Genomic DNA, 21,770 nt, shown 5'->3' on the forward strand with positions numbered 1-21,770 from the left:
GTTTTCATGGGCATATTGTTGACCCAGAAATGCATTGGACCAACTGAGGAGAGAGTGAGAGCTGTTAAGGATGCCAGAGAACCAAAAACGGCAGCTGAAGTGAGAAGTTTCCTAGGACTGGTAGGATTCAGCAGTAGATTTATACCCCAGTTTGCAACGCTCTCTGAACCACTGAGGAGATTGACCAGGAAAGAGACTACATTTGTGTTTGGACCAGAACAAAAACGAGCATTTCAGACTTTAAAGACTGAACTAGCCGGGGCAGGTACTTTAGCTTATTTTGACAAAGAGGCTCCTACCAGAATAATCACAGATGCAAGTCCTGTAGGGTTAGGCGCAGTGCTTGTACAAAAACAAGATTCTGAGGAGGTACCAGTGTGCTACGTTAGTCGTAGTCTGACAGATTGTGAACGCAAATACTCACAAACAGAAAGGGAGGCCCTAGCATTAGTTTGGGCATGCGAAAGGCTACATCCATATGTGTACGGACGTAGGTTTGACTTAATCACAGACCACAAGCCATTAGAAGTCGTATACAGTAAAAGATCCAAACCATGTGCTCGTATAGAGCGATGGGTCCTCAGACTTCAACCTTATGACTTTCGGGTGGTGCACATTGCAGGAAAACAAAATATTGCTGATTCTTTATCTAGGTTGTTGTCAGACACAGGGACAAAAGGAATACATGAACATGAATCTGAAGAGTATGTGAGATTCATTGCAGTTAATGCAACACCAAAGGCGCTTACCACACGAGAGGTAGAAGAAGCCTCTGCTGTAGATCCAGAGCTGACGGAGGTGCGAAATGCAATTGAAATTGGACACTTCGAAAAATGTAAACAATATGCACCCATTGTAAATGAACTCTGTGTGATTGGATACATTGTGTTACGTGGAAGCCGCATAGTTTTACCAGAAAAACTCAGAGCAAAAGCACTTGCATTAGCTCATGAAGGACACTTAGGAATTGTAGGGACAAAACAACATCTCAGAACAAAAGTGTGGTGGCCTGGCATGGATAAGGCAGCAGAAAAATACTGTAAAGCTTGTCATGGATGTCAAATAGTGGCCAGACCAGATCCACCTGAGCCTTTGAGGTACACAATCTTACCAGATCGACCATGGCAAGACGTGGCTGTAGATCTGTTAGGACCACTACCAAACAATCAGTCTATATTTGTTTTAGTAGATTATTACAGTCGCTACTATGAGTATGAAATAATGACGTCTACAACCACGGACAGAGTTATTGACTGAATTGAGGACATTTTCAGTAGGCATGGACTACCAGTGACGATCAAATCGGACAATGGACCACAGTTCAAATCTGACTTCTTCAGGGAATACTGTGAAACAAATGGAATCAAACATGTGAGAACACCACCAAAATGGGCACAAGCCAATGGAGAAGTGGAACGTCAAAATGCATCACTGATGAAGAGAATCAGGATTGCACAGGCAGAAGGGCTGGACTGGAAACGTGAACTGAGGAAATATGTAACTATTTACAGGAGCATTGAACACCCCACGACAGGGAAAAGTCCAGCTGAACTTCTTTTCAACAGGAAAATGAGAGGAAAGTTGCCTGACCTCTCTGAGTCCAAAACAACGGCTCTAGATGTTCGTGACAGGGATGCTGAACAAAAAGGGAAAGCAAAGCTTTATCCTGATGAACGACGAGGAGCCCAGTACTCAAATGTGGACATTGGAGACACAGTACTGGTACAACAGGACAAACAGGACAAATTCACAACACCATTCAATCCAACCCCACATAGAGTCGTGAGTAAAACTGGAAGTCAAGTGGTAATTGAATCCCCAACTGGAGCTCGCTACCACCGGAATACCACTCACGTGAAGAAATACCAATCATATGAGAATACTGAAGGACATGACACACCGAAGACTTTTACTGAAGGGGAGGAAAATGTACTGAGCAGAAATGTGGACAGTTGCAACCAGACACCACAAGAGGAAGCTCAGGAACCTGAAATGAGGCCCCAGAGAGTCAAAAAGATACCAGCAAAGTTCAAAGACTTTGTGACAAAGTAAAAGTAAAGGGTTGTGTCTGAATATATTGTTCACTGTTTAAGAGAAAAAAATGTTTATGGGTTACATAAGAAAAGTTAGACAATACAATGTTCGGTTAGCAAAAGATGATGATGTAAATTACATGGTCAATATTAGTATGTGATGGTACAGTTTATTTCTAAGGAAAGGGGGGATGTCATGTACTGATATTGTACTGTGGGCCTACGTGATGACGTAGTGAAGGAGTGACGTTCAGGGAAATGAATATGCAGACAGAGCGGCAAGTTGATGGCCCTCTGTTTCATGAATAAAAGTGATTAAAGACATCGGTTCGGGTCCTGATTAAATTCAGAGTGCATTACCTAATAAAGATATAAGGTGAGTGTCAGGGTTTTCCAAAACTATCTTGATCATATGATTATGTTGGAATGTATGTAACCAGTAATGAATAACCTTGGTAGATTAGTTTTATGCTTATGTTGGTGTGTAACCAGTAATAAATAACCTAGCTTGTTCCATCCTACACAATGTCGTAAAACATCCCCTGCCCTGCTAATCTAGAGGTCAAGGGCCTTTTTTACTTGTCTATTCAGTCTATGGTCACCCCCACTCTTTTTCTCTTAATAAAGATGGTCTTGTGGGAAGCGAGAGTCAGACGTCATTCGATCATTGCTGTACGCACAGTGACGAATGGACTCTCCGCCTGCAGGTGCCCAAAACGACTAACTTGTCTCCGAGTGGTTCTTGCAAAATAAGTTAGAGTGAGCACCACTCTAACAGTGAGCACACAACATGAACTTGAATCAAATCCGATCAAGACGTCGTTGACTTTCTGCTTCATCCTGTGAGAATGAAGCTAACGGATTGTGATGTAAACTACTTTTTATTTGCCCAGTAGAGGGGGGCGCACCGCTCCTGGAGGTACTGCAATACCAGGTCGATGCATAGAGTGGACGGAGCAAGCCCCTATACCATTTCCTGTTGCGAAAATCCAATATATACATGGTCCCCGGATAGGGAACGTATCAGATATTAATCTGATAAGAACAGATACTACACCTGGTCTTAGCCAAAAGGCCAAGAAGCGATGTACTGAAACTGGTCTGAGGAAACCACTTAAATAAAGAGACTGTGGTGTGCAAGGACTGGAGTCGGAGGCGGAGTGATAAATGACGGTGCCAACGGCAGTTGTTTTAATGACATTTATAATTAGCTTCTCTCAACCACGGGCCGACTCTTTTCCCTTCGAGATCCTAACACACACTCCTCAAACAGGAAACTCCCACACGTGTAAAACATCCCACCGGAACTCGGCAACGTGAACTTAGGTTCCGGGTGAATTATGTCAACCCACTACACAAGCCCCCCCAGAATTCACCCATAGTCAAAATCCCCGCGCCGGAAAGGAACGACAGCCCGACCACAGCGGGTGTAGGTGGCAGGGGCTGGCAGGGGGTCAAGGGTAGGGGGCGCCGCCGGAAAGACCGCTGGGCTGGACGGTCGCGTTGTCGGTCGGGCAGGTGGGAGCTCGGTCAGGTCGGAGGGGCGAGGCGCTGGGGGGCGTCCGCGGCGTGGGGCCTGCGCCAATTCCAACGTCCGGGAAACATCCACGTGGGCAGGCTTAATCCTATCAACCGAGATAGTCTCAGGCCTACCGCCGATGTCCACGACCATGCTCTTACTCCCGTGCTGCAAGACCTTAAAAGGCCCGTCGTAAGGCGGACGCAACGGCCCGCGGTGGGCGTCGTGGCGGATGAACACAAAACCCGCCGAGCGTAGGTTGGTGGGCACCCGGGAAACAGGGGTGCAGTGCCGTGACGTGGGGACAGGTGCGAACGTCCCGGCAACTTCCAGCAGGGCGGACCGCTGCCCTGCCGCCGACCAAGGCGTTGTGGCGTCTGGAATGAAGTCCCCTGGAACTCGTAGTACCTGGCCGTAGACGAGCTCAGCGGACGAGGACTGCAAGTCCTCCTTAGGGGCCGTCCTGAGGCCCAGCATGACCCAGGGAAGTCTGTCCACCCAGTTGCCATCCACCAGACTGGCGCGTAGAGCAGCCTTCATGGAGCGGTGGAACCGCTCGCACAGCCCGTTAGCCTGGGGGTGATAAGCGGTGGTGCGGTGCAGCTTGACGCCCAGGCCTCCAGCAACCACATTCCAGATCTCGGAAGTAAACTGTGCACCCCGGTCCGAGGAGAGGTCTGAAGGTGTTCCAAAGCGCGCGACCCATGTGCCAATAAACGCCCGGGCCACGTCAGCAGCCGAGGTTGAGGAGAGGGGGACGGCCTCAGGCCAACGGGTCGTCCTGTCCACCATGGTGAGGAGGTAGGTGAAACCATGGGAAGGGGGGAGCGGGCCCACAAGGTTGATGTTGACGTGGTCGAACCTCCTCTCGGGGACAGTGAACGGCTCCAACGGGGCCTTGGTATGGCGGTATACCTTCGCACGCTGACAAGCCACACACGAGTCGACCCAGGCCCGCACGTCCCTCTTCAACCCTTTCCAGACGAACTTCTGAGCCACCAGCCTCACGGACGCTTTTCTGCCAGGATGGGACAGGCCGTGTATCGCCTCAAAGACAGCCCGCTGCCAGCCGGCAGGGACAAGTGGTCTAGGCTGGCCGGTGGAGAGGTCGCACCACAGCCTGACTCCTGAGTCGCCAACCGCGACCACCTCCAGACGCAGCCCAGTGTCAGAGTCTTTGAGCGACTGGATCCCAGGATCTGAGGCTTGGTCAGCACTCATACTTGAGTAGTCGAGCCCCAGCTGAACCGTGTGGACGACCGCTCTAGAGAGGCAATCGGCGACCACGTTGGACTTGCCGGCGATGTGTCGGATATCTGTGGTGTACTCAGAGATAAATGACAGCTGACGCTGCTGGCGGGCGGACCAGGGCTCAGCCACCTTGGACATAGAGAACGTGAGGGGCTTGTGGTCGACGAAAACCGTAAACTCACGGCCTTCCAGGATGGAGCGGAAATGGCGGATCGCCAACCAGACGCCGAGTAGCTCCCTGTCGAATGTGCTGTATTTGCGCTCCCTAGGGACCAGCTGGCGGCTGAAAAAGGCGAGCGGTTGCCAGGCGCCACCAACCCACTGCTCAAATACAGCACCAACTGCGTAGTCAGATGCGTCGGTTGTGAGGGCGACCGGGGCTCCAGGCGACGGGTGGACCAACAAGGTGGCCTGGCACAGCGCAGCCTTAGTATCCTCGAAAGCTTTGATCCTCTCGGGGGTCCAGTCGATGTCCTGGTTGGGGGTCTTACCCTTAAGGGCCCCATACAGTGGGTGCATGATGTGGGCCGCCCGGCGTATGAATCGGTGGTAGAACGTAACCATCCCAAGGAACTCCCGGAGCCCCCGGGCCGAACGTGGGCGGGGAAAAGCGGAGACTGCTTCCACCTTTGTCGGCAAGGGGGTGGCCCCATTACTGCCGATGAGATGCCCAAGAAACTGGATCGACGGCACCCCGAAGACGCACTTCGCCGGGTTAATGATCAGGCCATGCTGGTCGAGCCTTGTGAAAAGGGCCCGCAGGTGTGCCGCATGCTCCTCCTCCGAGGAGCTGGCGACGAGGACATCGTCCAAGTAGACGAAGATGAAAGGCATGTCCCTAAGCGCAGAGTCCATCAACCGCTGGAAGGACTGGGCCGCGTTTTTCAGGCCGAAGGGCATCCTAAGAAACTCGAAAAGCCCGAAAGGAGTCACCACCGCCGTTTTAGGGATGTCAGCAAGGTGCACCGGGACTTGGTGATAACCCCGCACCAGGTCCACTTTGGAGAACAGGTGCTTCCCTGCTAGATGTATCGAAAAGTCCTGAACATGGGGGACCGGGTAGCGGTCGGGCGTGGTGGCATCATTGAGGCGGCGGTAGTCGCCACACGGGCGCCAACCACCGTCCAGCTTAGGCACCATGTGGAGTGGGGAGGCCCACGGGCTGTCAGAGCGGCGAACAATGCCAAGGCGTTCCATGCTGGCGAACTCGGCCCGAGCAATTGTCAGTCTCTCCGGGTTGAGCCGTCGGGCCCTACCGTAGATGGGGGGGCCTTTGGTCTCGATGTGGTGCTCGACCCCATGTTTAGCTGTGGTGGCGGCAAAAGTGGGCCGTGTAAGGCTGGGGAACTCTCCGAGGAGTTTCTGGTACATGTCGCCCTCGGAGAGCGAACTGGAGAGACCCACATAATTCCCCTCATCGCGGACACATGCGAAGGAGGAGAAGGTTAACGCGTCCACCAGGCGGCCGTTCTTAACATCCACGAGCAGTCCGTGGGCGCACAAAAAATCTGCGCCAAGCAGGGAGAAGGAGATGTCGGCAGTGACAAAGTCCCATGTGAAACGCTGACCCCCGAAACATATGTCCACAGTCCTTGTGCCATACGTCCTGATGGGGGTGTCGTTGGCGGATGTTAAGGGCGGGCCGTGCAACCCTCCAGCAGCGTCGTCCACTGTAGCCGTCAGGACGCTTCTCTGGGCGCCGGTGTCACAGAGGAATCTGCGACCAGAGAGGGAGTCCTCAACGAACAGCAGCCGGTTCTTTTTGCCTGCGGTCACGGCCACTCTTGAGCGCAGGCTTTGGCGTTTCCCGTCGTGTCGAAGTTGCAAGGGGAGCGGCACCTTTTAGCCTTGGCGCCAAAACGTGCATGGAAGTAGCACAAACCTGTGCTGGTGCGGCTGTCAGTTGCAGCGCGTCCTCTGCCAGGGGAAACGCCAGCGCTCGGGGACGTGTAGCTGCGTGTTGGGGCCAGCACACCAGGGGCGAAACGCTGGGTGGCCAAGTAGAAACGGTCCGCTTCCTCCGAAAGAGCACGCGGCTCCGTAATGGTCGTATTTGCGAGGGCCGTTTGGACGTGCGGCGGCATATGTCGCAGAAACAGTTCAATGAAAAGAAAATTCGGCTCTTCCCCACCCAGCAGGTTTAACATCATCTCCATGTGTTCAGAGGGTTTGCTGTCCCCCATGCCTTGAATAGCAAGCAGGCGCCGGGCTCGTTCGGATCGCGACAGTTCAAAAATCCTGAGGAGATAAGCCTTGAGCCCTGCATATTTATCCTGGGCCGGAGGGGAAGTGATGAAACTTACGGCTCTGGCTGCGGTGGAGCTTCCGAGTGCCGAGACAACGTGGTAGTAGCATGTGGCGTCATCCGTAATTCCCCGGAGGGCGAACTGAGCCTCCGCCTGTGCGAACCATGCACGTTGCTGCAGAAGTCTCCCAAAACTCAGGCAGCCTAAGGACGGCGGAATGCGCCATGCCGTCTCGCTCGGTATTCTGTTCAGTCCCGGAATCCTCAGCGGGACTGATGTCAGGGTCACCAGTGTGGTGTGCAAGGACTGGAGTCGGAGGCGGAGTGATAAATGACGGTGCCAACGGCAGTTGTTTTAATGACATTTATAATTAGCTTCTCTCAACCACGGGCCGACTCTTTTCCCTTCGAGATCCTAACACACACTCCTCAAACAGGAAACTCCCACACGTGTAAAACATCCCACCGGAACTCGGCAACGTGAACTTAGGTTCCGGGTGAATTATGTCAACCCACTACAAGACTACCAATTCAAGTTACGGTTTAAATATATCGACTCATACTAATGCTTCTTTTCCTGCGCATCACGTGATTCCCGTTTCTTTTTGTGGTCAGGTGCGGAAGTCAACGCTGCTGCCATCTAGCGGTGTAACGGCATATACGCTTTAACAAATAATAATCACTCGCAGGGCACACAGAGACGAAAAACCGTCCGCACTCGCACCTACGGGCAATTTGGAGCGCTCAATGGGCCTATCATGCATGTTTGGGGGAAATGGAAGGAAACCAGAGTGGAGAACGTGCACAATGCAAACAAACAGGTCAGGGAGTTGGAACCGAACGCACCAGAGCAAGCATGGACTCACAACGACACGTTTAGAGTGTAAACGTTTCCATAGAATTGCCAAACACCAAATACTTGTTCGAACTATACATCTTAGTTGAGTGTTAAGGCCTCCTAAATTTGGCAAATATATGAAGATCTATTTTTATTAAAAGGAAATGGTTGCTAGTGTGACACCGCCTGTTACTTTGGTGAGACCAGCAATGGGGTGGCCCGTTTGGACAAGCCGAAATCAGTTCACTCTTGTTTCTCTTCAGATCGTATAAATCTTTCGCCTTTTACTAAAGATTTCCGTGGGGAGGAACGACAAGAGTATATCTCAATTTTTTGATGCTCTGCGAAAGCGGAGCTTCCTGTACTTGTCAATGGAAAGTAATCAAAATTCCTGCTTTGTTGCCATTAATTCTGCCATAGCTTACAGGTAACATCCACCCATTCAATTATAAAACGATCTAATATGAGCAATAAATTAAAATATTTTCTACTAATTATACTATATGTAAGGGACAATAAACAATTTAGCCATTAAAATATTTATTATTAAAGTTAATTCAGATTTGTGTCGAAGTTGTAAAGATTTAAGCCGTGTAAATGAATACAGCCATAAGTACTTCAGTACAAAAGTACTTCAGAAATACATAACAGGCTTTTGTTAGTTGAACTAATACGACGATACTGTTAATCGACTGAGTTGAATATCAGGAGTACGCCACTACATTATCTTAATTTTTATTTAACCAATTTCAAAGAACTACTCTGATCATGTCCCTCCCCTCAATGCTCCACTAGGAAGCATAGAACGCTCATCAAAAGTGGAGAATCTATGATATAAACATCATTATTCTCCGCTAGCTTCACGCTCAGGAAGGAACATCATTTCTCATCATCGTAGTTGGCGAGACCGTTCATTTTAGAAACACATATCTCAAGTTAATAACTATAGAAATGATCCCTGAAAGTATAGTCTTAATTCATCAACGAGGGGCGGCGGGAAGTCATCTGCGAGTGTACCATTTTTACCCAGAGGGCAACCACGACTAGTAAAGGACTATGTTTAGATTGTAGGGGTGTAACGATACATCGATACACATAAATTAATCGATATTATGCTCTACGATTTATTGGCATTGATGCTAAAGGTAAACATCGATTTATATCGCCGTGTTTGACCTCGGACATTAGACGCGACTTTATTTTGAAATCCAGTTCATTGTTGCTTGCTTCCTCTTCCGGGAGCAGGGAGCAGTGCGCGGCGTTGTTGTGTTGTGAGCAGAGCAGGCACGTGAAAGGGGAGTCGACAACTAGTACGCGGCTCCTGGGCTGGTGCTATGGCTAGTGTCCAAAAAGACGAGGAAATTTGCTCCCCTTTAGGCTTCAAGTCATTCGTTTGGAAGCACTTTGGATTCCAAAGAAAAGATGGCTCAACGGACAAGACACGTGCAGTTTGTAAATCCTGCCATACGGTGATCAAATATTCAGGGAGCACAAATCTCGCCGCACATTTAAAGAAAAAACACGACATCAAAGTTAAGTGTTAAAGTAAGCAATTTGTATACTACAATACTCTTGTAATTTCCTAAATAAAGAGTTTGCAGTACCTTGTGGATTTTGCGTATGAATTGTTATAAATCAGGATATTGTTCTATATTTTTTATTAAAAAAAAAAATATCGATCGTAGAGCACTATATCGCGATATATCGTGATTGAATCGCAGCAGGCTTTAAGATATCGGCAAATATCGTATCGAAGTTCTTTATATCGATATTATATCGTATCGTGGCAAAACCCGCGATTTACACCCCTATTAGATTGTATTAGAAAGAGTGCCGACGTCATTAGGGTATTTGGCAACACAGCCATCATTGGCTGAGCGCTCGATCACGTACCCACGATCCTTTGCGTCAATGTTTAGAACAAGCAATTTTTTTAACACTTGTTGTGTTACAAGTATACTTGTTTAAATTGTCTAAATTGTAAGGCTTTAAAACTGACTGTGTATACTAGGCTTTTGTTTTAAACATGAAGGCTTTTATTTAAAAACGACCATGTAAAGTAAAGGTTTTAAAATTAACATAGAGGCTTTTAAAAATGCCTATGGTAGCCAAACAATCAACTTTACATTGCAGACACGTTTCAGAATCCACCCGCCGTGAGTACTGATAACGCTTGCAGACACCAGAGAGAATATTTTATATTGCCCATCCATCCAATTTCTGTACTGATTCTCCCCACGGGGTTAGTAGACGTGCTGGAGCCTATCACATAGGGATGGGCGGATCGATACAAAAGTATCGATATATCGATCCAGGCTGCTCATTTTTGAGTATCGATCTCCCTAGCTAAAATATCGATACTTACAATTATTTAATTATATTTTTCCTCATTTTTTTCTGCTCCAATTTGACGACTTGCACTCATGCTAGCACTACTTTTCCTTCCGCCTGCTGCACCGGCGTGTCCTGCTCTGCTTTGCTCCCGCCCCCTTTTCTCACAAGCCAAGCCCTCCTCCTCCGCCTCCCGTTCCAATCCAAACAAACACAAACAAGCATGGCCACGGCGGCGGCCCAGTCCGAACGCAAGAGAAGTCTGGTTTGGGGATATTATATTTTACTTAATAACAACGAGGCAAAATGTGAAATATGTCACAAAACAATTAAATATTATAATCAAAGTACCTTAGAAGCAGCGTTTCAGAAAGGCAAGACATATCCAGGTATCAGGTGCTAACCAAAAATTGTAAGCATTTGTGGTTGATGTGCTATTTGAAGCAATAATTACTACGCTTTAGTCAGTCATTTATAAATAAAGTTTTCCCCTTTTCAATTTGTGGTCGAACGCCATACGTTTTATTTGTAACTCCACTTCCTATAAACAACACTAAAGTATTACAATATTAAATGTAAGTATCCAGTGGCTTTACAAATTGATAGTTTTGCTGCTCATGACGATTAAGCCCTGCATCTCTGTTGGTACCATCTCCCTTTTTAGATTATACTAAAAGACAAAACTTTTTCCCAACAACAGAGAGAGAGAGAGAGAGAGAGAAAAGTAAAGAATAGCTCCTTTTTATTAAAGTTATACTATTAATATGCATATTCCACTAATGCACTAATGTCTAAAAAGGTTAATAATTTACGTGACGTAATACTTTTTTCTACAAAATTCAATAGATGACTCTCCAAGAGCAAGAATGCCACTGCATTTAAATCGTTTTTTGGGCGGGAAATTACACTTCCGGTATCGATATCGGATCGAATATCGGGTATTTTGGGTAGGAAATACTTGGTATCGGATCGATTCCAAAATCATTGGTATCGCCCATCCCCACTGGACATCATAAACTTTGTATTAGAAGGAATGGTTGCTGCAATTTCACCGATCGCCTTTTACTAAAGATTTCCGTGGGGAGGAACAATGAGAGTTCATCTCAATTTTTTGATGCTCTGCGAAAGCGGAGCCACCTATACTTGTCAATGGGAAATAGTTAATAGTCCTGCCTTGTAGTTATTAATTCTGCTAAAGTTTACAGACCAAATTGGTTAAGCTTTAGGGACAGCTTTTGGTGACATCCACCCATTCAAATATAAAACTATTGATTATGCATTGAGCAATAAATTAATATATTTTCCACAAATTATACTATATGTAAGGAACAATAATAGGAGCCATTTAGCTATTAAAGTATTAATATAAAAATACCCTCGTAAATACCCATAAACTGATGCTTTGCTTCTCTTTCTACTGCCTCCACGCCTTTGTTCACCTCCTTTTTCTTAGAGTTGCCATCTAGTGGTGGTGGCAGCATAAGAAATGAAGTAAAAACATACCCATCATGCATTGCCTCTTTTCACCTGAGAACCATATGAATTTGTATTTATAGAAAATCTCCAACAGTACCGCAGAAAGATATATATTTCTTTTTCTGAGCAAGAAAATGACATTCTCTTAAAAATTTGAGAACAAGGATTGTACTAAAAATTTCTGGCACAATTTCTGATTTAAAGAAAGACATTTTGATCATATTTTTTCGTATATCCTTGCTGCCAGCCGCCATGAACTTGAATCAATGACGTCATTGACCCTCTGCTTTATCCTGTGAGAATGAAGCTAACGGACTGTGATGTAAACTACTCTTGATTTGACCAGTAGAGTAGGGGGTGCAAAAATCAGTTGTATGTCTGGGTCCACGTACCTTTTGGCCATTAGTTTTTCTTTATAGTGTAGGTAAATGGAGAACGGGAAATTATCCGTGGGGCTATTCCAGAAAGCAGGTTATATGAAAGTTATATCATATACGTTCGTATCAATAACGGGTCGGGAACGTAGTAATTACATTTTATTTTGCAATTACTAATTTGTTGAATGAAGTTCGGCAAGTAGGTGCACAGTTGCAGAGCACAGCTTGATGCACCATCGCTCACCTTCTTGATCATGGTATCTCCCCTGCCAGGTAAGTATGAGTTGTATACGTCGCCGGGGCCGACGTTTTCACCGCGCACACCATCTACAGTCAGAGGCTAATTTGGTACAAAAGTGTGAGCACACGTATTCAGTGGATGAGACAGCATTCGTAGAACTGTTAACATAGTACACCTTTAGTCATTCAAAACCAAAACATTTTAAATTAAGTAAAAAATAGATTCAGAAACATGACCATCATGGCTTGCTTCTTTTTCTACTGCCTCCACGTCTTTGTTCACCTCCTTTTTCCTAGAGTCGCCGTCTAGTGGTGATGCCAGCAACTATAATAAACCGATAAATGAAGTCAAAACATGCCCATCATGCAGTGCCTCTTTTCTCCTGAGAACCCTAAAACGGTATGAATTTGTATTTATTGAAAATCTCCAACATTACCGCAGAAAAATATATATACTTCTTTTTCTGAACGAGTTTTGAAAATGACATTTTCTTAACATTTGGAGAACAAGAATTGTACTAAAAGATCCTGGAACAATGATAGGAAAATCTCAAGCAAAAAAATACATTTTGACCATATTTTAGAACAGTTACGTAAATTCTTGCTGCCGCCTAAGATGAACCGTCATGAACTGTCATGTACTGATATTGTACTGTGGGCCTACGTGATGACGTAGTGAAGGAGTGACGTTCAGGGAAATGAATATGCAGACAGAGCGGCAAGTTGATGGCCCTCTGTTTCATGAATAAAAGTGATTAAAGACATCGGTTCGGGTCCTGATTAAATTCAGAGTGCATTACCTAATAAAGATATAAGGTGAGCACACAACATGAACTTGAATCAAATCCGATCAAGACGTCGTTGACTTTCTGCTTCATCCTGTGAGAATGAAGCTAACGGATTGTGATGTAAACTACTTTTTATTTGCCCAGTAGAGGGGGGCGCACCGCTCCTGGAGGTACTGCAATACCAGGTCGATGCATAGAGTGGACGGAGCAAGCCCCTATACCATCTCCCTGTTGCGAAAATCCAATATATACATGGTCCCCGGATAGGGAACGTATCAGATATTAATCTGATAAGAACAGATACTACACCTGGTCTTAGCCAAAAGGCCGAGAAGCGATGTACTGAAACTGGTCTGAGGAAACCACTTAAATAAAGAGACTGTGGTGTGCAAGGACTGGAGTCGGAGGCGGAGTGATAAATGACGGTGCCAACGGCAGTTGTTTTAATGACATTTATAATTAGCTTCTCTCAACCACGGGCCGACTCTTTTCCCTTCGAGATCCTAACACACACTCCTCAAACAGGAAACTCCCACACGTGTAAAACATCCCACCGGAACTCGGCAACGTGAACTTAGGTTCCGGGTGAATTATGTCAACCCACTACACAAGCCCCCCCAGAATTCACCCATAGTCAAAATCCCCGCGCCGGAAAGGAACGACAGCCCGACCACAGCGGGTGTAGGTGGCAGGGGCTGGCAGGGGGTCAAGGGTAGGGGGCGCCGCCGGAAAGACCGCTGGGCTGGACGGTCGCGTTGTCGGTCGGGCAGGCGGGAGCTCGGTCAGGTCGGAGGGGCGAGGCGCTGGGGGGCGTCCGCGGCGTGGGGCCTGCGCCAATTCCAACGTCCGGGAAACATCCACGTGGGCAGGCTTAATCCTATCAACCGAGATAGTCTCAGGCCTACCGCCGATGTCCACGACCATGCTCTTACTCCCGTGCTGCAAGACCTTAAAAGGCCCGTCGTAAGGCGGACGCAACGGCCCGCGGTGGGCGTCGTGGCGGATGAACACAAAACCCGCCGAGCGTAGGTTGGTGGGCACCCGGGAAACAGGGGTGCAGTGCCGTGACGTGGGGACAGGTGCGAACGTCCCGGCAACTTCCAGCAGGGAGGACCGCTGCCCTGCCGCCGACCAAGGCGTTGTGGCGTCTGGAATGAAGTCCCCTGGAACTCGTAGTACCTGGCCGTAGACGAGCTCAGCGGACGAGGACTGCAAGTCCTCCTTGGGGGCCGTCCTGAGGCCCAGCATGACCCAGGGAAGTCTGTCCACCCAGTTGCCATCCACCAGACTGGCGCGTAGAGCAGCCTTCATGGAGCGGTGGAACCGCTCGCACAGCCCGTTAGCCTGGGGGTGATAAGCGGTGGTGCGGTGCAGCTTGACGCCCAGGCCTCCAGCAACCACATTCCAGATCTCGGAAGTAAACTGTGCACCCCGGTCCGAGGAGAGGTCTGAAGGTGTTCCAAAGCGCGCGACCCATGTGCCAATAAACGCCCGGGCCACGTCAGCAGCCGAGGTTGAGGAGAGGGGGACGGCCTCAGGCCAACGGGTCGTCCTGTCCACCATGGTGAGGAGGTAGGTGAAACCATGGGAAGGGGGGAGCGGGCCCACAAGGTCGATGTTGACGTGGTCGAACCTCCTCTCGGGGACAGTGAACGGCTCCAACGGGGCCTTGGTATGGCGGTATACCTTCGCACGCTGACAAGCCACACACGAGTCGACCCAGGCCCGCACGTCCCTCTTCAGCCCTTTCCAGACGAACTTCTGAGCCACCAGCCTCACGGACGCTTTTCTGCCAGGATGGGACAGGCCGTGTATCGCCTCAAAGACAGCCCGCTGCCAGCCGGCAGGGACAAGTGGTCTAGGCTGGCCGGTGGAGAGGTCGCACCACAGCCTGACTCCTGAGTCGCCAACCGCGACCACCTCCAGACGCAGCCCAGTGTCAGAGTCTTTGAGCGACTGGATCCCAGGATCTGAGGCTTGGTCAGCACTCATACTTGAGTAGTCGAGCCCCAGCTGAACCGTGTGGACGACCGCTCTAGAGAGGCAATCGGCGACCACGTTGGACTTGCCGGCGATGTGTCGGATATCTGTGGTGTACTCAGAGATAAATGACAGCTGACGCTGCTGGCGGGCGGACCACGGCTCAGCCACCTTGGACATAGAGAACGTGAGGGGCTTGTGGTCGACGAAAACCGTAAACTCACGGCCTTCCAGGATGGAGCGGAAATGGCGGATCGCCAACCAGACGCCGAGTAGCTCCCTGTCGAATGTGCTGTATTTGCGCTCCCTAGGGACCAGCTGGCGGCTGAAAAAGGCGAGCGGTTGCCAGGCGCCACCAACCCACTGCTCAAATACAGCACCAACTGCGTAGTCAGATGCGTCGGTTGTGAGGGCGACCGGGGCTCCAGGCGACGGGTGGACCAACAAGGTGGCCTGGCACAGCGCAGCCTTAGTATCCTCGAAAGCTTTGATCCTCTCGGGGGTCCAGTCGATGTCCTGGTTGGGGGTCTTACCCTTAAGGGCCCCATACAGTGGGTGCATGATGTGGGCCGCCCGGCGTATGAATCGGTGGTAGAACGTAACCATCCCAAGGAACTCCCGTAGCCCCCGGGCCGAACGTGGGCGGGGAAAAGCGGAGACTGCTTCCACCTTTGTCGGCAAGGGGGTGGCCCCATTACTGCCGATGAGATGCCCAAGAAACTGGATCGACGGCACCCCGAAGACGCACTTCGCCGGGTTAATGATCAGGCCATGCTGGTTGAGCCTTGTGAAAAGGGCCCGCAGGTGTGCCGCATGCTCCTCCTCCGAGGAGCTGGCGACGAGGACATCGTCCAAGTAGACGAAGATGAAAGGCATGTCCCTAAGCGCAGAGTCCATCAACCGCTGGAAGGACTGGGCCGCGTTTTTCAGGCCGAAGGGCATCCTAAGAAACTCGAAAAGCCCGAAAGGAGTCACCACCGCCGTTTTAGGGATGTCAGCAAGGTGCACCGGGACTTGGTGATAACCCCGCACCAGGTCCACTTTGGAGAACAGGTGCTTCCCTGCTAGATGTATCGAAAAGTCCTGAACATGGGGGACCGGGTAGCGGTCGGGCGTGGTGGCATCATTGAGGCGGCGGTAGTCGCCACACGGGCGCCAACCACCGTCCGGCTTAGGCACCATGTGGAGTGGGGAGGCCCACGGGCTGTCAGAGCGGCGAACAATGCCAAGGCGTTCCATGCTGGCGAACTCGGCCCGAGCAATTGTCAGTCTCTCCGGGTTGAGCCGTCGGGCCCTAGCGTAGATGGGGGGGCCTTTGGTCTCGATGTGGTGCTCGACCCCATGTTTAGCTGTGGTGGCGGCAAAAGTGGGCCGTGTAAGGCTGGGGAACTCTCCGAGGAGTTTCTGGTACATGTCGCCCTCGGAGAGCGAACTGGAGAGACCCACATAATTCCCCTCATCGCGGACACATGCGAAGGAGGAGAAGGTTAACGCGTCCACCAGGCGGCCGTTCTTAACATCCACGAGCAGTCCGTGGGCGCACAAAAAATCTGCGCCAAGCAGGGGGAAGGAGATGTCGGCAGTGACAAAGTCCCATGTGAAACGCTGACCCCCGAAACATATGTCCACAGTCCTTGTGCCATACGTCCTGATGGGAGTGTCGTTGGCGGATGTTAAGGGCGGGCCGTGCAACCCTCCAGCAGCGTCGTCCACTGTAGCCGTCAGGACGCTTCTCTGGGCGCCGGTGTCACAGAGGAATCTGCGACCAGAGAGGGAGTCCTCAACGAACAGCAGCCGGTTCTTTTTGCCTGCGGTCACGGCCACTACTGAGCGCAGGCTTTGGCGTTTCCCGTCGTGTCGAAGTTGCAAGGGGAGCGGCACCTTTTAGCCTTGGCGCCAAAACGTGCATGGAAGTAGCACAAACCTGTGCTGGTGCGGCTGTCAGTTGCAGCGCGTCCTCTGCCAGGGGAAACGCCAGCGCTCGGGGACGTGTAGCTGCGTGTTGGGGCCAGCACACCAGGGGCGAAACGCTGGGTGGCCAAGTAGAAACGGTCCGCTTCCTCCGAAAGAGCACGCGGCTCCGTAATGGTCGTATTTGCGAGGGCCGTTTGGACGTGCGGCGGCATATGTCGCAGAAACAGTTCAATGAAAAGAAAATTCGGCTCTTCCCCACCCAGCAGGTTTAACACCATCTCCATGTGTTCAGATGGTTTGCTGTCCCCCATGCCTTGAATAGCAAGCAGGCGCCGGGCTCGTTCGGATCGCGACAGTTCAAAAATCCTGAGGAGATAAGCCTTGAGCCCTGCATATTTATCCTGGGCCGGAGGGGAAGTGATGAAACTTACGGCTCTGGCTGCGGTGGAGCTTCCGAGTGCCGAGACAACGTGGTAGTAGCATGTGGCGTCATCCGTAATTCCCCGGAGGGCGAACTGAGCCTCCGCCTGTGCGAACCACGTTGCTGCAGAAGTCTCCCAAAACTCAGGCAGCCTAAGGACGGCGGAATGCGCCATGCCGTCTCGCTCGGTATTCTGTTCAGTCCCGGAATCCTCAGCGGGACTGATGTCAGGGTCACCAGTGTGGTGTGCAAGGACTGGAGTCGGAGGCGGAGTGATAAATGACGGTGCCAACGGCAGTTGTTTTAATGACATTTATAATTAGCTTCTCTCAACCACGGGCCGACTCTTTTCCCTTCGAGATCCTAACACACACTCCTCAAACAGGAAACTCCCACACGTGTAAAACATCCCACCGGAACTCGGCAACGTGAACTTAGGTTCCGGGTGAATTATGTCAACCCACTACAAGACTACCAATTCAAGTTACGGTTTAAATATATCGACTCATACTAATGCTTCTTTTCCTGCGCATCACGTGATTCCCGTTTCTTTTTGTGGTCAGGTGCGGAAGTCAACGCTGCTGCCATCTAGCGGTGTAACGGCATATACGCTTTAACAAATAATAATCACTCGCAGGGCACACAGAGACGAAAAACCGTCCGCACTCGCACCTACGAGCAATTTGGAGCGCTCAATGGGCCTATCATGCATGTTTGGGGGAAATGGAAGGAAACCAGAGTGGAGAACGTGCACAATGCAAACAAACAGGTCAGGGAGTTGGAACCGAACGCAGCAGAGCAAGCATGGACTCACAACGACACGTTTAGAGTGTAAACGTTTCCATAGAATTGGCAAACACCAAATACTTGTTCGAACTATACATCTTAGTTGAGTGTTAAGGCCTCCTAAATTTAGCAAATATATGAAGATCTATTTTTATTAAAAGGAAATGGTTGCTAGTGTGACACCGCCTGTTACTTTGGTGAGACCAGCAATGGGGTGGCCCGTTTGGACAAGCCGAAATCAGTTCACTCTTGTTTCTCTTCAGATCGTATAAATCTTTCGCCTTTTACTAAAGATTTCCGCGGCGAGGAACAACAAGAGTATATCTCAATTTTTTGATGCTCTGCGAAAGCGGAGCTTCCTGTACTTGTCAATGGAAAGTTATCAAAATTCCTGCTTTGTTGCCATTAATTCTGCCATAGCTTACAGGTAACATCCACCCATTCAAATATAAAACTATCTAATATGAGCAATAAATTAATATATTTTCTACTAATTATACTATACGTAAGGAACAATAAACGGAGCCATTTAGCCATTAATATATTTATTATTAAAGTTAATTTAGATTTGTGTCGAAGTTGTAAAGATTTAAGCCGTGTAAATGAATACAGCCATAAGTACTTCAGTACAAAAGTACTTCAGAAATACATAACAGGCTTTTGTTAGTTGAACTAATACGACGATACTGTTAATCGACTGAGTTGAATATCAGGAGTACGCCACTACATTAGCTTAATTTTTATTTAACCAATTTCAAAGAACTACTCTGATCATGTCCCTCCCCTCAATGCTCCACTAGGAAGCATAGAACGCTCATCAAAAGTGGAGAATCTATGATATAAACATCATTATTCTCCGCTAGCTTCACGCTCAGGAAGGAACATCAATTCTCATCATCGTAGTTGGCGAGACCGTTCACTTTAGAAACACATATCTCAAGTTAATAACTATAGAAACTATCCCTGAAAGTATAGTCTTAATTCATCAACGAGGGGCGGCGGGAAGTCATCTGCGAGTGTACCATTTTTACCCAGAGGGCAACCACGACTAGTAAAGGACTATGTTTAGATTGTAGGGGTGTAACAATACATCGATACACATCGATTAATCGATATTATGCTCTACGATTTATTGGCATCGATGCTAAAGGTAAACATCGATTTATATCGCCGTGTTTGACCTCGGACATTAGACGCGACTTTATTTTGAAATCCAGTTCATTGTTGCTTGCTTCCTCTTCCGGGAGCAGTGCGCGGCGTTGTTGTGTTGTGAGCAGAGCAGGCACGTGAAAGGGGAGTCGACAACTAGTACGCGGCTCCTGGGCTGGTGCTATGGCTAGTGTCCAAAAAGACGAGGAAATTCGCTCCCCTTTAGGCTTCAAGTCATTCGTTTGGAAGCACTTTGGATTCCAAAGAAAAGATGGCTCAACGGACAAGACACGTGCAGTTTGTAAATCCTGCCATGCGGTGATCAAATATTCAGGGAGCACAAATCTCGCCGCACATTTAAAGAAAAAACACGACATCAAAGTTAAGTGTTAAAGTAAGCAATTTGTATACTACAATACTCTTGTAATTTCCTAAATAAAGAGTTTGCAGTACCTTGTGGATTTTGCGTATGAATTGTTATAAATCAGGATATTGTTCTATATTTTTTATTAAAAAAAAAAATATCGATCGTAGAGCACTATATCGCGATATATCGTGATTGAATCGCAGCAGGCTTTAAGATATCGGAAAATATCGTATCGAAGTTCTTTATATCGATATTATATCGTATCGTGACAAAACCCGCGATTTACACCCCTATTAGATTGTATTAGAAAGAGTGCCGACGTCATTAGGGTATTTGGCAACACAGCCATCATTGGCTGAGCGCTCGATCACGTACCCACGATCCTTTGCGTCAATGTTTAGAACAAGCAATTTTTTTAACACTTGTTGTGTTACAAGTATACTTGTTTAAATTGTCTAAATTGTAAGGCTTTAAAACTGACTGTGTATACTAGGCTTTTGTTTTAAACATGAAGGCTTTTATTTAAAAACGACCATGTAAAGTAAAGGTTTTAAAATTAACATAGAGGCTTTTAAAAATGCCTATGGTAGCCAAACAATCAACTTTACATTGCAGACACGTTTCAGAATCCACCCGCCGTGAGTACTGATAACGCTTGCAGACACCAGAGAGAATATTTTATATTGCCCATCCATCCAATTTCTGTACTGATTCTCCCCACGGGGTTAGTAGTAGGGGTGTAAATCGCGGGTTTTGTCACGATACGATATAATATCGATATAAAGAACTACGATACGATATTTGTCGATATCTTAAAGCCTGCTGCGATTCATTCACGATATATCGCGATATAGTGCTCTACGATCGATTTTTTTTTTTTAATAAAAAATATAGAACACTATCCTGATTTATAACAATTCATACGCAAAATCAACAAGGTACTGCAAACTCTTTATTTAGGAAATTACAAGAGTATTGTAGTATACAAATTCCTTACTTTAACACTGAACTTTGATGTCGTGTTTTTTTTTTAAATGTGTGGCGAGATTTGTGCTCCCTGAATATTTGATCACCGCATGGCAGGATTTACAAACTGCACGTGTCTTGGCCGTTGAGCCATCTTTTCTTTGGAATCCAAAGTGCTTCCAAACGAATGACTTGAAGCCTAAAGGGGAGCAAATTTCCTCGTCTTTTTGGACACTAGCCATAGCAGCAGCCCAGGAGCCGCGTACTAGTTGTCCCCTCCCCTTTCACGTGCGTGATCTGCTCACAACACAACAACGCCGGGCGCACTGCTCCCGAAAAGAGGAAGCAAGCAACAATGAACTGGATTTCAAAATAAAGTCGCGTCTAATGTCCGAGGTCAAACACGGCGATATAAATCGATGTTTACCTTTAGCATCGATGCCAATAAATCGCAGAGCATTATATCGATTAATCGATGTGTATCGATGTATCGTTACACCCCTAGTTAGTAGGCGTGCTGGAGCCTATCACATAGGGATGGGCGGATCGATACAAAAGTATCGATATATCGATCCAGGCTGCTCATTTCTGAGTATCGATCTCCCTAGCTAAAATATCGATACTTACAATTATTTAATTATATTTTTCCTCATTTTTTTCTGCTCCAATTTGACGACTTGCACTCATGCTAGCACTACTTTTCCTTCCGCCTGCTGCACCGGCGTGTCCTGCTCTGCTTTGCTCCCGCCCCCTTTTCTCACAAGCCAAGCCCTCCTCCTCCGCCTCTCGTTCCAATCCAAACAAACACAAACAAGCATGGCCACGGCGGCGGCCCAGTCCGAACGCAAGAGAAGTCTGGTTTGGGGATATTATATTTTACTTAATAACAACGAGGCAAAATGTGAAATATGTCACAAAACAATTAAATATTGTGGCAACACCACAAACTTGACAAAACATTTAAGCAAAATTCACCCCACGGTTCATGAAGAGCTGCAGTTGAAACGTGCCGCAGACACTAAGGCAGCGACGGAAAACCCTGCAGCCACACCGAGGCTAAGGTATCAAAGTACCTTAGAAGCAGCGTTT

The 21,770-nt window shown here is 48.2% G+C and overlaps 6 non-coding genes across 6 annotated transcripts; 2 read left to right on the forward strand and 4 right to left on the reverse strand.

Moving 5' to 3' along the window:
• Positions 1 to 2,930: 2,930 nt before the first annotated feature.
• On the reverse strand, positions 2,931 to 3,120 carry LOC133145889 (U2 spliceosomal RNA). Its single transcript, XR_009711136.1, has one exon. It is a non-coding gene; the product is annotated as a U2 spliceosomal RNA (small nuclear RNA).
• A 5,009-nt stretch (positions 3,121 to 8,129) lies between these two features.
• Positions 8,130 to 8,243, forward strand: LOC133145990 (U5 spliceosomal RNA). Its single transcript, XR_009711231.1, has one exon. It is a non-coding gene; the product is annotated as a U5 spliceosomal RNA (small nuclear RNA).
• A 399-nt stretch (positions 8,244 to 8,642) lies between these two features.
• LOC133145894 (small nucleolar RNA U3) lies at positions 8,643 to 8,860 on the reverse strand. Its single transcript, XR_009711140.1, has one exon. It is a non-coding gene; the product is annotated as a small nucleolar RNA U3 (small nucleolar RNA).
• Positions 8,861 to 13,246: 4,386 nt separating this feature from the next.
• LOC133145877 (U2 spliceosomal RNA) lies at positions 13,247 to 13,437 on the reverse strand. The gene has a single exon (XR_009711125.1). It is a non-coding gene; the product is annotated as a U2 spliceosomal RNA (small nuclear RNA).
• A 5,005-nt stretch (positions 13,438 to 18,442) lies between these two features.
• Positions 18,443 to 18,556, forward strand: LOC133146013 (U5 spliceosomal RNA). The gene has a single exon (XR_009711254.1). It is a non-coding gene; the product is annotated as a U5 spliceosomal RNA (small nuclear RNA).
• A 404-nt stretch (positions 18,557 to 18,960) lies between these two features.
• LOC133145938 (small nucleolar RNA U3) lies at positions 18,961 to 19,178 on the reverse strand. The gene has a single exon (XR_009711182.1). It is a non-coding gene; the product is annotated as a small nucleolar RNA U3 (small nucleolar RNA).
• Between the last annotated feature and the right edge of the window lie 2,592 nt (positions 19,179 to 21,770).

The sequence above is a fragment of the Syngnathus typhle genome, linkage group LG21 (assembly GCF_033458585.1).
Source record: "Syngnathus typhle isolate RoL2023-S1 ecotype Sweden linkage group LG21, RoL_Styp_1.0, whole genome shotgun sequence".
Lineage (NCBI taxonomy): Eukaryota > Metazoa > Chordata > Actinopteri > Syngnathiformes > Syngnathidae > Syngnathus > Syngnathus typhle.